At 51.0% G+C, this 15792-nt stretch overlaps 2 long non-coding RNA genes across 3 annotated transcripts; one reads left to right on the top strand and one right to left on the bottom strand.

The window, feature by feature from the left end:
- Positions 1–6969: 6969 nt before the first annotated feature.
- LOC110193170 (uncharacterized) lies at positions 6970–8337 on the top strand. Of its 2 annotated transcripts, none has more exons than XR_002320389.2 (3): positions 6970–7047; positions 7619–7711; positions 8261–8337. It is a non-coding gene; the product is annotated as an uncharacterized LOC110193170 (long non-coding RNA). The 2 variants fall into 2 exon arrangements; XR_002320388.2 differs by having other exon boundaries at positions 7619–7726.
- Positions 8338–8969: 632 nt separating this feature from the next.
- Positions 8970–15791, bottom strand: LOC144454745 (uncharacterized). The gene is made up of 2 exons (XR_013483259.1): positions 15131–15791; positions 8970–14908 (listed from the first exon to the last, which is right to left on the bottom strand). It is a non-coding gene; the product is annotated as an uncharacterized LOC144454745 (long non-coding RNA).
- Position 15792: the final 1 nt, after the last annotated feature.

The following is a 15792-nucleotide window of genomic DNA, read 5'->3' as shown; positions in this document are numbered from 1 at the left end:
AAAAATAATTGGAAACTAAATAACCTAATCCCAAAAAATGATTGGGTCAAACAAAAAATTGTAGAAACAATCAATTTCATTGAAGAGAATGACAATAATGAGACAACATACCAAAACTATGGGATGCAGGAAAGCAGTTCTTAGGGGAAGTTTTATATCTCTAAATGCTTACATAAATAAAATAAAAAAGAGGAGATTAATGAATTGGGCATACAACTAAAAAAACTAGAAAAAGAACAAATTAAAAATCCTCAACTAAACACCAAATTAGAAATATTGAAAACCAAAGGAAAAATTAATAAAATTGAAATTAAGAAAACTATTGAACTAATAAATAAAACTAAGAGCTGGTTTTATGAAAAAACAATAAAATAGATAAGCCTTTGGTTAATTTAATTTTAAAAAAAGAAAGAAGAAAACCAAATTACTAGTATCAAGAATGAAAAGGGCGAAGCTACCACCAAGGAAGAGGAAATTAAAACAATAATTAGGAATTATTTTGCCCAACTATATGCCAACAAATTTGACAATCTTAGTGAAATGGATACATATTTACAAAAATATAAATTGCCCAGATTAACCAAAGAGGAAGTAAAATACTTAAATAACCCCATCTCAGAAAAAGAAATTGAACAAGCCATTGATGAACTCCCTGGGAAAAAATCTCCAGGGCCAGTGATTTACATGCGAATTCTAATCAAACACTTAAAGAACAATTAATTCCAATACTATATAGACTATTTGGGAAAATAGGTGAAGAAGGAGTCTTACCAAATTCTTTTTATGATACAAATATGGTGTTGATACCTAAACCAGGAAGAGTCAAAATAGAGAAAGAAAATTATAGACCAATTTCTCTAATGAATATAGATGCAAAAATTTTAAACAAAATACTAGCAAGTAGATTGCAGCAACTTATCACAAGAATAATACACTATGACCAGGTAGGATTTATACCAGGAATGCAGGGTTGGTTCAATATTAGGAAAACCAACAGCATCATTGAGCATATCAACACAAAACCAACAGAAACCACATGATCATCTCAATAGATGCAGAAAAAGCTTTTGATAAAATACAACACCCATTCCTATTAAAAACACTAGAAAGCATAGGTATAAATGGAGTCTTCCTTAAAATAATAAATAGCATTATCTAAAACCTTCAGCAAGCATTATATGTAATGGGGACAGGCTAGAAGCATTTCCAATAAGATCGGGGTGAAACAAGGATGTCCATTATCACCACTGTTATTCAATATTGTACTGGAAACCTTAGCTTTAGCAATAAGAGAAGAAAAAGAAATTGAAGGCATTAGAATAGGCAAAGAAGAAACAAAGCTATCACTCTTTGCAGATGACATGATGATATACTTAGAGAATCCTAGAGAATCAAGTAAAAAACTACTTGAAATAATAAACAACTTTAGCAAAGTTGCAGGCTATAAAATAAACCCACATAAATCATCAGCATTTCTATATATTACCAACAAAGCCCAACAGCAAGAGATAGAAAGAGAAATCCCATTTAAACTTACTGTAGACATTATAAAATATTTAGGAGTCTACCTCCGAAACAAACCCAGGAACTCTATGAACACAATTACAAAACACTTTTCACACAAATAAAATCAGATCTAAATAATTGGAAAAACATCAGTTGCTCATGGGTAGGCCGAGCTAATATAATAAAAATGACAATCCTACCTAAGCTAATTTACTTATTCAGTGCCATACCAATCAAACTACCAAAAAATTATTTTATAGAGTTAGAAAAAATAATAACAAGATTCATTTGGAAAAACAAAAGGACCAGAATATCAAAGGAGCTAATGAAAAGAAATGCAGGGGAAGGGGGCCTAGCAATTCCAGATCTTAAATTGTATTATAAAGCAGCAATCATCAAAACTGCTTGGTACTGGCTAAGAAGTAGGGAGATGGATCGGTGGAATAGGTTAAATATGCAAGACACAGTAGTCAATGACTATAGTAATCTATTATTTGGTAAACCCAAAGACTCCATTTTCTGAGGTAAAAACCCACTCTTTGAAAAAAACTGCTGGGAAAACTGGAAAAGAGTATGGCAGAAACTAGGCATAGACCCAAATCTCACACCATATACCAAAATAAAGTCAAAATGGGTTCATGACTTAGATATAAAGGCTGATACCATAAGTAAACTGGGAGAACAAGGAATAGTTTACCTATCAGATCTATGGAGAACAGAAGAATTCATGACCAAACAGGAGATAGAGAACATTATGAAAAGTGAAATGGATAATTTTGATTACATTAAATTGAAAAGTTTTTGCACAAACAAAAGCAATGCAATGAAGATTAGAAGGAAGGTAGAAAATTGGGAAAGAATTTTTACAACCAGTCTCTCTGATAAAGGCCTCATTTCTAAAATACAGAGAATTAAGACAAATTTATAAGAACACAAGCCATTCCCCAATTGAAAGATGGTCAAAGGATATGAACAGACAGTTCTCAGATGAAGAAATTAAAGCCATCTATAGTCATATGAAAAAATGCTCTAAATCGTTATTGATTAGAGAAACGCAAATCAAAACAACTCTGAGGTACCACATCACACCTATCAGACTGGGCAACATGACAAAACAGGAAAATGATAAATGTTGGAGAGGATGTGGGAAAATTGGAACACTAATACATTGTTGGTGGAGTTGTGAACTGATCCAACCATTTTGGACAACAATTTGGAACTATGCCCAAAGGGCTACAAAACTGTGCATACCCTTTGATCCAGCAATAGCACTTCTAGGGCTATATCCCAAGGAGATCAAACAAATGGGAAAAGGACCCACATGTACAAAAATATTCAGAGCAGCTCTTTTTGTGGTGGCAAAGAATTGGAAATTGAGAGGATGCCCATCAATTGGGGAATGGCTGAGCAAAGTTGTGGTATTTGAATGTAATGGAATACTATTGTGCTATAAGAAATGATGAGCAGGCTGACTTCAGAAAAACCTGGAAAGACTTATATATGGTCTGATGCTGAGTGAAGTGAGCAGAACCAAGAGGACTTTGTACATAATAACAGCCACGTTATGCAATGACTAAGATTGTTAAACTGAACCCTTCTCAGCATTACGAGGATCTAAGACATCTCTAGAGGCCTCGGGATGGAAAATGGTGTCCACATCCAAAGAAAGAACTATGGAAGTTGAATCGCTATCACTTATTTTTACCTTCTGTTGAGTTTTGTTTCCTCTTTCTGATGGTTTCTCGTATTGGTTTTAATTTTTACTTAGAACTTCACTAATGTGAAAATATGTTTGATGGGTATGTAAATGTAAAGCCTATATCAGATTGTGCGCCGTCTTGGGGAGGGTGGGGGGGAGGAAGGGGGAGAAAAATTTTCAACTCAAAAGCATATGGAAGTGATTGTTGATAAATAAAAATAAATTAATAAAATTTAAAAACAAAAACAAACAAACAAAAAAGTTTCCCTGGGCCTTCTGTTCTCCAGACTCAAGATGCCATTGCCCTCCCCATTCTGGCTGCCCTCTGGATACTCATCGATACCCGGGTACCTAGGCCTGACCACTAACATAAGGCCATACGTTCCTAAGAAGGCTTACTTCCATGACCCCTTTCTAGAGGTACAGGGAACCATTGGTGGAGACAGAAGGATCCCGTTTTCTCTCCTGGAAGCCTGGCGGCAGAAGGCTAGGACCAAGTGAGACCACTCAACAGGAATCTGAGTGTCCCATGCTATGTCTGAAACTGAAGGACAGTCCTGCCGTCTCTACAGCTGGAAGGGACCTGTAGGCCATGGAAGCCAGGCCCTTATTTTACAGAGGAGGGCGCTGAGCCCCTGGGAGAACACGGGACGCCCTCAGAACACTCAGCAAGAGATCATGGGCAGAGAAGAGCCCGCACCCGCCGGCTCCAGAGTCAGGCCCTGCTGCCCACCGCTGTCTGGCCTGGATGACCCCTCCCCCCATCGCTGCCCACAGAAAGCCGTTCTACCTGAGCTGCGGTTTCCTGGGCTCTGCTAGGAGACGCTGCCACAGATCCAACATAACCCATTCCCTAGGGCACGCACCATTGTCTAGAACAGGAAAAAAGTGTGGTCCCTCGGTCTGGCATCAGCCTCAGCCCATGCCAGGCCCTGGGTCTGGCCCTGGCCCCTACCGGCCCCTGAAGCGAGAGGGGAGGAGAGGCATCCCCACCTCCACAATGTAGCTCTCCTTTCTGAAGGACACTGGGAGGCCGTCTGACGGAAGGGGGTGTGGAGGTTCCGTGGGGAGGATCTTCCCTGCACTGGGGCATGGGAGCTTCTCTCAGGACATTTGGTCCCAGAGTGGAGGACGCACCTTGTCTGTGAAGACCAGCCTCGAGGGCTGATCCCTGCGAGAAAGGCAACCTCTTCTTTCGAGGGCTGCCTCTGGAGACGTCCCCTGGGTCATTGTGAGGTCACAGTCTTGGGGATCTCCCTTGGGTTCCAGGTACTTCCTGGGCCAGGCCATTGAGGTTATTGAGATAGGGATGGCTGGGTATGTTGACATCTGAACCACGGTAAGTGAAATGGAAAGGCGACAGCCTATAGCTGCCAGGGAAATCCTTAAGGTTAGACAGTGCAGGTGGAGGGCTTGATCCTCCCAGCCCTCAGCCCAGTGAGTGGGGACCTCTGCTGGGAAGGTGAAGTCTGGTGTGTGCTTAGTGACCTAACCCCGAGACTTCCCATCAACGTGGGACTGTCACAACAGGCAGGCGCATCATGGGCAGTGTCAGAAGCCTGGGGCAAGGGGGACGAAGGCATTAGAGGCTGAAGGGGCCAGCAGCAACTCTGAGACTTCTTGGTCAGAAGTCTTTGGGGGACCATCTGACCCTGGAGGCCTTGACCACAGGCCTTGCAAGGGGCTGGACCAAGAGCCCTGCCAGGACAGCTACAGGGGGATGACCGTCAACTAAATTCCAAAGGGGCTGCAATCAGCTTCAGTGGAGGGAGGATGGAGCCTGGAAGTCCTGAAGGGCTCTCAGCTCTTTCCCATCTTGGGAGAAGAGGCTTCTTGCCCAAGGCTTTGTCTTCTCTTGGCCACATCCTTTCTTCAGGACACATGATTCTAGTAGAAGTCCAGGCTCTTCCATGGGAGCTCTCACCTACTAGCTATGTGACCTTGGCCAAGTCGTTTTCCTTGAGGGGATGGTGTCCCTAGAAGGTCATGGGGCACAAGGGACAGAACCTGGGCTCACCTCATGCCTCCACACTTGTGTGACCTTGGGCAAAGTCTCAGTCTCTCAGGACACAGTTTCTCTCTCTGTCAATGGATTGGGCCTCTTGACCTCTAGGGTCCCCTAGGATGCCAGTGCATCCCCTTATTGAGGTCAAACCTTAGCCTGTAAGGAAACCCAGTGTCCTATGCACCCGGATCTGTGGGCTTCTTTGGGCTGAAGGATTTCCAGACCATGTCAGCTCCAGGCCTGCCTTGCCCACTATGTGTGTGTGTGTGGGGGGGGGGCTTCTAATTAGAGTAAGAGGCACCTCTTTATGCCACGGATCCAGCTGAACTGGGAGGGAGAGTGTGGGAGGACCCTCAAAGCACTGGTTCTCAGCCCCACTCAGTTTAATCTGTCGGGAGCTTTCCTCCTTCCCACAGGAGGCACACGCCTCTCCTAGGCTTCCCCCAACTCAGGGCCAATGTGCCTCTGGATTTCCTCCTGAAATCCTACTGCTGGAGGCTTTCTCCTTCAGCCAGAGCAGCCCAGGGCTGATATCACAGGGGGATGAGAAAGCGGGACTCTGGGAGGCAGGAGACCTGGGGCCTCACCCAGCTCTGCTTTTAAGTAGCCGGATGACCTTGTATGAGCAAGCGCAGAGGGTGAGGGACAGGCTCTTGGACTCCTCCTCCACCTCCAGGCCTCCCGTGGTCATGGCCTAAACCCCAGGCTCTCTTCCTTCTAAGAGCACCCCAGGGCTGTCAGTCCACCTCCTTCAATCCTTCCCTCCCACCCTTCTCCCTCCTTTTCTTCCCCCCTCCTTTTTTCCCTTCCTCCCTTTTCCCCTCCCTGCCTTCTCCCTCCCTTTTTGCCTCCCTCCCTTCTCCCTCCCTTTCTTCCCCCTCCTTTTATCCTTCCTTCCTCCCTCCTTCCTTTCCTCCCTCTTTCCCTCCCTCCCTTCCTTCCTCCCTCCCTCCCTCTCTCCTTCCTCCCTTCCTCCCTTCCATGAGCCTTTCAAGGCTATCCCTCTGCAGCCTTCTCCCCCTACTTTTAAACGTCTCCATCTGCTAGTCAACCAATGGTAATAAGGCCCTTTCCACACTCCAGAGCTCTTGCAGTTCACGGTCCTGGCTGAGCCGTGGGCAAAGCAGGCCAGGGAGGGGACTGTGGGAAGGGTCACAGACCGGCTTAGAAAGCTCAGGCACAGATGGAAAAGAAGCTGGCCTGAGGCCGCCAGGAAGCCTGTCTCCTGCTCTGCTGCACCAGGCTGCCCCCTGAGCTTGCCAACGGTCCCTTTGCTCAGCTCTCCTTGGACTGGGTCCCCTCCCAGGGGACCATGACCAGGAACCAGCCAGCCCTTGGATGTCTCAAGGGCATCTTGGAACCCGAGGCCTAGAGTTGGGACTCCACAGGCCATCTGGGAGAACCCCCTCATTACACAAAGCCCCTCATTGGTAAAATTGGGGGTTTGGACTAGTTGGCCCGTGCTGGGGGGTCCCATGAGCCTACAAAGGCCAACGTGGAGGAAGTTTGCCTCAGGTCCTCCAGAATCTCTGGGGTTCCTTTCTTCCCGTCCACGTGCCTCCAAATTGTCCCTAGAAGCCAAGGTCTCACTTCTGCAGGGGCCTGCCCTGAAGAAACCCCGATCTACTGAGCACAGGGCCCGGGCTGCCTGCTCCCTCCCCAGGCCTGATGCCCTCCCTATCCTTCCCCAGGGTAGGCTGTGCCTCCATGTGCTTGCCCCTCCAGAGTGTCCTGGGTTCTACTTCCCCGCCAGCTTCGGGCCATGCCTGCTCTACGTAGTCCCCTCTTCCCAAGCAGTGACTGGACCCAGTTCAGAAACCTCCCTGGGCTCTGACAGGTGAGCTTGGCTCCTCCCAGCATGCTCTGCGGTGGGCCCACACCTGCACACTTAGATGCAAGCTCCTTGAGGGCAGCCACTGGTTGGGTTTGGCTTGTACTTGTATCTGCAGAACTTAGCACAGGCCTGGCACACATAACGGACACTTCATAGATCTTCTCTGGCTCACTGTCTCCCTCTCCCTCATCCTCTGTCTGTCTGTCCCTCTCTCTCCCCTCCCTCCTCTCTCTCTCCTCTCTCTGTTTCTGTCTCTTTCTCTCTGTCTCCCTCTGTCTGTCTCTTTCTCTGTCTCCCTCTGTCTCTTTCTCTCTGTCTCCCTCTCCCTCTTCCTCTGTCTGTCTGTCTCTCTCTCCCTCCCTCCTCTCTGCCTCTTTCTCTCCCTCTCTGTCTCTCTCCCTCCCTCTCTCCCCCTCTCACCATTTGCTCTCTCTTTCCCCTGTTTAGTGGTCCCTGCACCTGTGCATGACCTCTAGCCCTCACCCCTTCCCATCCTCTCCACTTCTTGTCCCTGTCTTGCCCTCCCTCTGCTCGGCCAGTGATTCTAGCCAGTGTGCTGGGGGCCTTCTTCAAGTTCCTTTAAGATGCTGTGGACACAAGGATTCTGAAAGCTAGAGCGGAGGAGAAGGCATTCCCGGTGGGGGGCACAGCGTGTGCACATACAAAGGTGGGAGATGGAACGGTGAGTGGGAGTTTGGGGAATAAGGGTCTAGTTTGCCTGGAACAGGGTTCATGTGGAATATGACTAGAAAGGGAGCAGGAGCCCGGCTGTGGCGGCCTTCTATGCTAGGCTGAGCCCCACGGGGGGTCAGACCTGTCCCTTAGGGAAAAGATTTTGGTCCCTCAGGGTCAGGGAGGGAGGCAGGGGAGGCTGAAGAGGAAGCTGTGGAGATGTCCAGGTGCGAGGAGGTGAGGGCCTGAATGAGGCCACAGCTGTGGGGGGAAGGAAAGGGAAAGGGAGATGCTGTGGACCGGGAGACTTGGGAACTTGACTTTGGGGATGGAGGGAATGGGGAGTGAAGCTGGGTGACCAGGAGGAAGAGGAACCTGCAAGTCTGGAGGAGGGGCAGCCACTGGAGGAGGGGAAGACAGAGAGTTGCATTTGGGCCGGGGCTTGTTTGAGAAGTTCACCTGATGTCTGGCGGATGTGCCCAGAAGGCGCTGAAGTTGCCCACCTGGAGCTTATGGCTGCCCTTGCCCCTCCCCCTCCCCCTAGCCCTCCAGGCCCTGGACAGCTGGACAGGGCTACCTGGCCACTCTGGGAATCCTCTTCGTCACCAGCAGGCCTCGATGCAGCGCTGCCCCCTCTCCCCCCATTCAATAAACTCTGGGATCAAGATCAAATCCTCCCATCTCCTCCTGCCCAGGACCGCTGGCCTCCTGGCTGCCTTCACACAGGGTCCTGCCTCACACTCTTCTCTGAGGGAGGGCTGTAGGGCCCCCCCATCAGGAGCTCGGGGGGGGGCGTTCTCTTTCTTTAATCTCTGTATTCCCAGGGCTTGGTACACAGTCTGGTACACAGTAGGCGTTTCAGAGGTGCTGCTTGATTACAAGTAAGTGGGCCAGCAAGGATTGAGTGCAGGTCTAGAGCCTGGAAGACCTGAGTTCAAATCCCACCTCAAATACCCGCTAACCCTGTGACCTAACTGAGTAAGGAAAGTCCTTTAATTGCTGTTTACCTCAGTTTCCTCATCTATAAAATGGGGATAGTAATAGTGTTGCAGTATGAAAGGTTGAGAGGTTGAGACCCCTCAAAGACTGAAGTACATGACAGGGTTGTCTGGACTCAAGCACTCTTTAAGTCCAAGGTTGCAAAGAGTCTGTTGTTACGCTTTTCAGTGGGCAAGGATTCTTAAGGATTCTGCGATCTTAAAGGGGTCCAGTCCAAGTTTACATAGGATAAAATACAAGAAAATATGTGCCAAATATGCTAACTAGGGGATTCAGGGCGGGATTAGGGAGTGGTTAAGGAGTGGTCAAGGAGTGGTCAGTTCTTAAAAGAACATGTACTTCTTCTCCCTGCTGTGCAGGTGTTTTACCCAGAGTTCACTGGGACAAGCCCACAAGGGGGGCCACATGGAGGTGTGGTTTTAGGCCCGCTATAAGTTAACTAGAGTTCAGAGTAACTGAGAATTGTCCAGCCTGCTACCAATCAGTGTCTTGTTTGACAAGATAGATGTAGGGAGTACACATATGTCTTAGGTCTAGAACACAGTTAAGGAGGAATCCAGGATGTAGATCATGCGGTAGGGCAGTAGGATAGATAGTCCAGTGGGTAAGAATGTCTTCATGGCCCAGTGCAAAGCCAGCTCGAACTACGAATTCCTTCAGGTGCTGTTTGTTACTGCACCAAGGAGAGACATAAGGGTCTTGCTGGGGCCCACTGCTAGGCACAGGGTCCTTGGGCTGGGGAGAAACTGTCAGGGACAGTATTTCTGAGGCCAGGGAGAACTAGGGGTCCAAGCACCCCGCCAACAGCACCTGCTTCCCAGGCTGTTATGAGGATTACATGAGGTATTCTCTATAGAGCGCTTCATAAGTGCTCATTGACACCCCGTTCCAGCTCAGCTGTTGTTCAGTAGTGACCGACTCATCCTCAGCCCACTTGGGGTTTTCTTGGCAGAGATACTGGAGCATTTGCCGTTTCCTTCTCCTGCCCCTTTGACAGATGAGGCAACTGAGGCAAACAGGGTGAAGTGACTTGCCCAGGGTCACATGGCTAGGAAGTGTCCGAGGCTGAATTTGAACACAGATCTTCCTGACTCCAGGCTGGCCCCCTATCCTCTGTGGCGCCCCTAGCCCAGCAGCCAGTCACAAAGCCTCTCCTTACCTAGCCAGCACCTGGACGGGAGACGATCACCGCAGAGCCAAAGGTGGGGAGGGCCAGAAGCCGGCTTCCCCTGCATCCCCCTGGGGGACAGCCCCAGGCCTCTGGAGCTCAGCCCACTCTCACGTGCTCTCTCCCTCCCACTTCCAGCCTCCCCACCCCCACCCCCCGGAACTTTCCTCAGATACAAGCCCTCCGTGGCTCCCATGGCCCGTCCCCATCCGCTGCCGGTCTCATTCATCCTGCCGCTGTGACATCTCCGGGATCCTTCCTCCCTCTCTGTGCCCCTCCAGGCCTTGCCCACTGCGGACCCCTCCCTCTTACAGCTACAAAAGCTAGCTCGGGCCTGACGCGGCTTGCTCCTGCCCCAAGCTTCAGGGCTCCCTCCTGTCTGTAAGAGGAAATGCAGACCCCTCAGAGCCTGGCATCGGCGGCCCTCCGGGATCTGGCCGCGTGTGCCTCTGCCCTCCGCGTTCCGGCCAGACTGCAGCCAGACTCGGCCCCTGGCTCTTTACCCAGGCCGCCCCTCAGCCTTCTCGGCATCTTTGTCCTTCGGCTGAGCGCTTCCTGCTTCGAGCCGCGCCTCCCCCCATCCTACTGTGCGCACGCTCTCCCTCCTGGTTACCCTGCGGGGCGGGTCTGTAGGGCAGGATCTTCCAGGAGTATGCAGGGATGGGCTTCGTTTTTGACTTTGTGTCCCCCGCACCTGGCACGCATGGTACATACAGCAGGAAGAGCAGCCAACATTTATAAAGCGCCCACTGTGCACCAACACTGTGTCAATCACTTTACAACCATGCTCTTATTCCACCCTGGGAGCTAGGTGCTGTTCTTATCCCCATTTTACAGATGAGGAAACTGAGGCGAATGGAGGTTAAGGGACTTACCCAGGGTCACACAGCTAGGAAGTGTCTGAGGATGGATTTGAACTCAGGTCTTCCTGACTCTGGGCCACCTAGCTGCCCATCGAGCAAACTTGTATCTTCTTGTCTTCCACTGTTCCCCTACACAACATGGGCCCCAACCAGCTTGCTTTCCTCCCTGCCTTTCAAACCCACTCTGCCCTTCCCCCTGCCAGAGAGGCCTTACGCCACACAGGAGGGACAGCTGACCTTGAGGCCAGCAGGATCTGGGTTCAAATGCTGCCTCTTCCACAGACTGGACCCTGGATATGGCCCCATCTCTTATTCTAGGCCACTCTCTAAGACTCTACGTGACAGTGAAGGGGCAGAGCCACCCCGAGGGGCAGCACAGCTCCTGGTCTGACGCCAGTCTGGAGGCCTCTGTGAGCGCTTCTCTGACCACTCCTCCACTCCCCTCCACACCCCCACCTAGCTCCCTTTTATCTGTGGTCTTCCTTCATTAGAATGTTAGCTCCTTCACTCTTGCATTGTTGCTGGAGTTGTGAACTGGTCCAACCATTCTGGAGAGCAATTTGGAACCATTGTTTTTACGTGTAATTGAGAAAAATAAAATGTGATTAAAAGAGTGTGAGTCCCTTGAGAGCAGGGACAGTTTTCTTTTCACCTCTGTTTGTATCCCACATTCCCAGTGCCTGGCATTTAGTAAGTGCTTAATAGGTGAGCTCTCCCTCTCTGCCCATCTGTCTCTCTGTCTGTCAATCCACCAGACTCTATCATCTGTCCATCTCTCCATCTATCCATTTCTTTCTCCATTGATCATCCATTTATCTCTGTATCCATCTAGCTAGAAATACAGACTGAGAGAGAGGCAGAGGCAGAGACAGAGGCAAGAAAAGAGACTGAGACAGAAGGAAAGAAAAGGGGAAGACGCAGAGAGACAGAGACCCACAGACAGACAGATAGAGATAGATGGGTACAGAGACAAATGGATGGTAGAGATAAACAGATACAGAGAGGGCAGTCAGTCATGCTAACACTGCATGGTCAGAGTCAGAATCAAGAACCATTTATGAAGTTCCTGCTGGGTCCCTGGAGCCTCTCCATCGGGGAGCAGTGGCCTGGCTGGTGCTGGTCGGAGGAACCTCTGAGAGCCCAGAGGGATGCTTTGCACAAGCCCTGGGCGGAGCTCCCCAGCTGGAGGCTGGCTTGGGAAGGCCCAGAGCACCTGCCTCCCTTACCGACCACCGTCCACCTTGGCAGCATCCTCCTTTGTAAGAGGCTCGGCTTGGCTTTGGTGACCTTTGAGGTCCCGCCTGTGATCTGGGGGAGCCAACAGGCTGGACTGTACTTTCAGAACGTGCTAAGGGCTGGCATTTGTGCTGGGGTGTGGCCGCCTGAGGGTTTAGGAAGAGTGCCTCGGGCTGGGGTTAAGGACGCCTGGGTCCTCATGGGCTACCATTCAGGGACACAGCCTCTCATCCATAAAAAGGAGGGAAAGGCCTACAAAGCTCTCTTCTTGCTCTAAGTCCTTGGCAGATGGCATTGCCTTTCTTTGTAGGAGACTGATGGGAATGTTGTAGCTCCATGGAAGCCCATAGCTGCCATTAGCCAGGAAGTAGGGTGACCTTCCATGGATCTGGTGAGTCCCTAAAAGAAGGGAAAATGGCCTCAGAAGCCACACCAGCTTGGGGCCTTCTGGGCTCACTCCTCCCTGGGTGTGGGTTCTGAACAGCCAAGGGCTTTGTTTCTCAGGCCTTTTGGGTGGCCCCAGCCCCATCTCAACTGGCTGTATGACTTTGACCAAGTCTCCTGCCTGCTCTCTTTCCCAAATTCCCAAACCTTTCTGAGCCGTGGTAACTCCAAGGGAATCAACACAGAGCAGCTCACGTTTGAAGCATGGAGCATATAAATTCGGGTGTTTGTGAACGAATCCATCTCACGACCTCGAAATGAAAGCCAGTCCCTGGATCTACTCATGACCCAGTCCAACGTGCCCCACGCTCAGTATTCGCTTGCTTCCCTTCTCACCTTTACCTGGGCTGTCCGTCCCCCACATTGAGGTCTCATGATGTGCTGTGGCTGAACCGTCGAATCCAGGTAGTGGCATTTATTGAGGATTGACGGCCCTCAGAAGCCAGCCAGCAGCTTCAGTGAAAGTAAGGTGGATTTTTTTAGGATAAAGGTGCAATTACATAACAGAAATTATGACTATTTAAAAGGCAGGAGGGGTTTGTTAAGGGATTAGGTAATGGGGAGGGGTCCCAACCTCAGTGGAACCGCGTGTGTGATCATGAACAATACATACAGAAAAAACCCCATCGGGGGGCTTGTATATATGCTAATGATATTACAAGAAGCCTCTCTACGTCATAAGTTCACCTAAAGGACAGCTTTTGCTATTACGGAGCAGGTGCCCACTTAGGGAAAGTCCCTTCTGCAGTTTTGGCGGCCACATCCTGCTCCAGCATCCTGGTGGCGCTGCTTGCTGATTGGCTGGCTATTGTGGTCCTGTCTGAGACTAGATGGACGTGGTTGTAGTTGAGCGCATGGACACACCTGTCTGGGGGCAGTGGCTAGCTAGAGGCAGTGGCGGGGATCCCAGCACACGGACACACCTGCTGTTCTGTGAGAAATATGAGTTCATGGACACACCCACTGTTCTAGTGAGCAGTGAGGCATATATGAGGAAGTTAAGGCATTGAGTTGGGGAGAGGGGCAGTGGCTAGGTAGGGGCATCGTCTATATTGAGTCTGGGGGCCTTTGGTGTGGGCATGCCTGCTGTTCAGTGGGGCCCATAAGGAAGTTAAAACAGCTCTATTAGGATTCCATGGCCCCAGCCTGAAAGGTGCTTCCTCTTCACCCATGCTTCTTGGAACCCATCCCTCCCTTCAAGGTTCACCATGAAAGGCCACCGAGGAGCCTGGTCATCTGCTTTCTCAAGCTCCTTCATTCATACTCATGAGGATCCATGTTGCATCCCCAGCTCACTAGAAGAAGGCAGCTGGTGGTGAAATGGACACTATGCTGGACCTGCCTGGAGCCAAGAAGGCCTGAGTTCGAATCTGGCCTCAGAATGTCCTTTCACACCTGACCAGGTGCAGACAATGGGGCAGCAAAGCAAGCTGCATATCCCAAGCAGAAACAGACCCTTTGGCTTCGTTCAAGGCATCCCCTGGGATCAGGCCCGCTCACTTACCGGTGAGCACAGACCCAACCATTGAGAAATGGAAAAGGAGCAGCAGATACCCTGCTGAACTCTGCCTGACTCTGCTACCAGACCCTACTTGCTTCCAAGTGTCCTGGCAGAGATAAGAGGGCTCCCTGGGGTCCCTGGGATGCATGAGGGACAGGCCCCGAGGCCACAAACCAGAGCCTCTTAAGACAGAGACAATCCTGTGCCTGGGGCTGGGATGGATGTGAGATCCTGCAGAATGCCCTCCAGGGGCAGCAAAGCTGGGCGGTTAACCAAGACTTCTCCCTTTAAACAGTCTTGCGCTTTGTCACCATGCCCTGAGTTCTCCCAAGCACCCAAACCAAAAATCCTCACTCACCTTGGCTCTCCTCTGATCTGCTGACGAGGAGAATGCTACTATGGAAAGAAGGCTGGATTCGAGGTCAGGGGCTCTCCCATCTCTCGGTGTTTGCACATACCACTCCCAGCTCAGGGGCCACCTCTTCCAGGAAGCCCACCCTTGGTCCCCATAATTACTAATGACTCTTGTGACCCCTTTTGGGGTTTTGTCATTTCCTTCTCCGTTTCATTTTACAGATGAGGAAACTGAGACAAACAGGGTGAAGGGACTTGTCCAGGGTCACACAGCTAGTAAGTGTCTGACTCCAGATTTGAACTCAGGAAGATTCCAGGCCTGGCCTCCGAGCACTGTGGGATGAATACAGGACCGTCTTCCTTTGTCATTTACCTAGCCAGTTTTTGTTCACATATCAGCTACGGGGCAGAAGTAGGAGACGCTGGCAAAGGACATCGGCCCTCCTCAGGCTGCAGGACAGAGTATTACTTACAGCTGTGCTGTGCCGAGGGGAGGTGGCTTTTGGAGCCAAGAGGAAGAGAGGGGCGTAGGAAGAGGAAGCGCTGGAAGCCAAGACAAGACGCGAGGGAGTGGCAGGAGCGGAGCGCCGAGAAGGGCCCAAGAGGGGGCTGTCGGCAGCAGGGGACCTGGAGGTGCAGAGGCGAGGGCTCTTTGCTCTGCTCTTCAGGAGCTCTGGCCTCAGTAGACCGGCAGTCCGCACGAGAGGCTGGGGCGGGGGGGGGGGGGAGAGGCGGCCTCACCCTCCCACTTTCAGGCCGAGAAGCTGCTGGACAGCGGAGCCCCCACCACGCCCCACCCCCGGCCGGCGCTGGGGCTCTGAGTTGGGAATCTCTTCTACTCACTCTCACCTTTAGGTCAGGGACTGTGAGGCCTCCCCAAAGAGCCTCTGTCCTCAAGGTGCTTACATTCCTCTGCTGAGACCTCAACGCGTGGGAGGCGGGGGCGGGGAACCAGCGAGGGCTGAGCAGAGGCAGAAACCCGAGGAAACCTTTCAAAAGGAGAGGAGGGGAGGGCAGGCGCCTTCAGTCCTTCAGACTCCGGGGGCCCAGGACTGAGGAGGGGAGCAGAGGCAGGAGGACGGACAAGGCGAGGGTGGACAATGAAACCCCCATAGGCGGGGCCTTGAGCTTGGACCCAAGCTATCAGTAGGCTGCGGCTGGAGGGCAAAGCCGTGCACAGGGGCCGGGGGCCAGATGCCAGCATCCGCAGGAAAAGCAGCAGAGACCCTGGAAGGGGTGGGGTCTCTCCACTCCCCTCCCATTTGGAGCTGGCCGCCTCTGGCCAGGTCGGAGCCCGAGGGCGGCCTCCTGCTCTGCCCTTCTCGGGTCACCAGGGAGCACCTTCAGCTCGTCTCCATTCCCCGGCCTCTCCTCGGCGCTCCTTGGCAGGGGGCGGCCCGGCGGGGCACACCTGGATGCAGCCAGAGAGCCAGGGCTGGAGGGGAGCCGACCGGAGGAGGAATGAGCTCACTTCCTAGGTGAGAAGAAAGGCGACAACCCCACCCCCTTCC

The sequence above is a fragment of the Phascolarctos cinereus genome, unplaced genomic scaffold (genome assembly GCF_003287225.1).
Source record: "Phascolarctos cinereus isolate Bilbo 61053 unplaced genomic scaffold, phaCin_HiC Scaffold_7;HRSCAF=346, whole genome shotgun sequence".
In the NCBI taxonomy this organism is placed as follows: Eukaryota; Metazoa; Chordata; class Mammalia; order Diprotodontia; family Phascolarctidae; genus Phascolarctos; species Phascolarctos cinereus.
The sequence above is the reverse complement of the archived record's forward strand: the minus strand, read 5'-3'. Positions and strand labels throughout refer to the sequence as shown.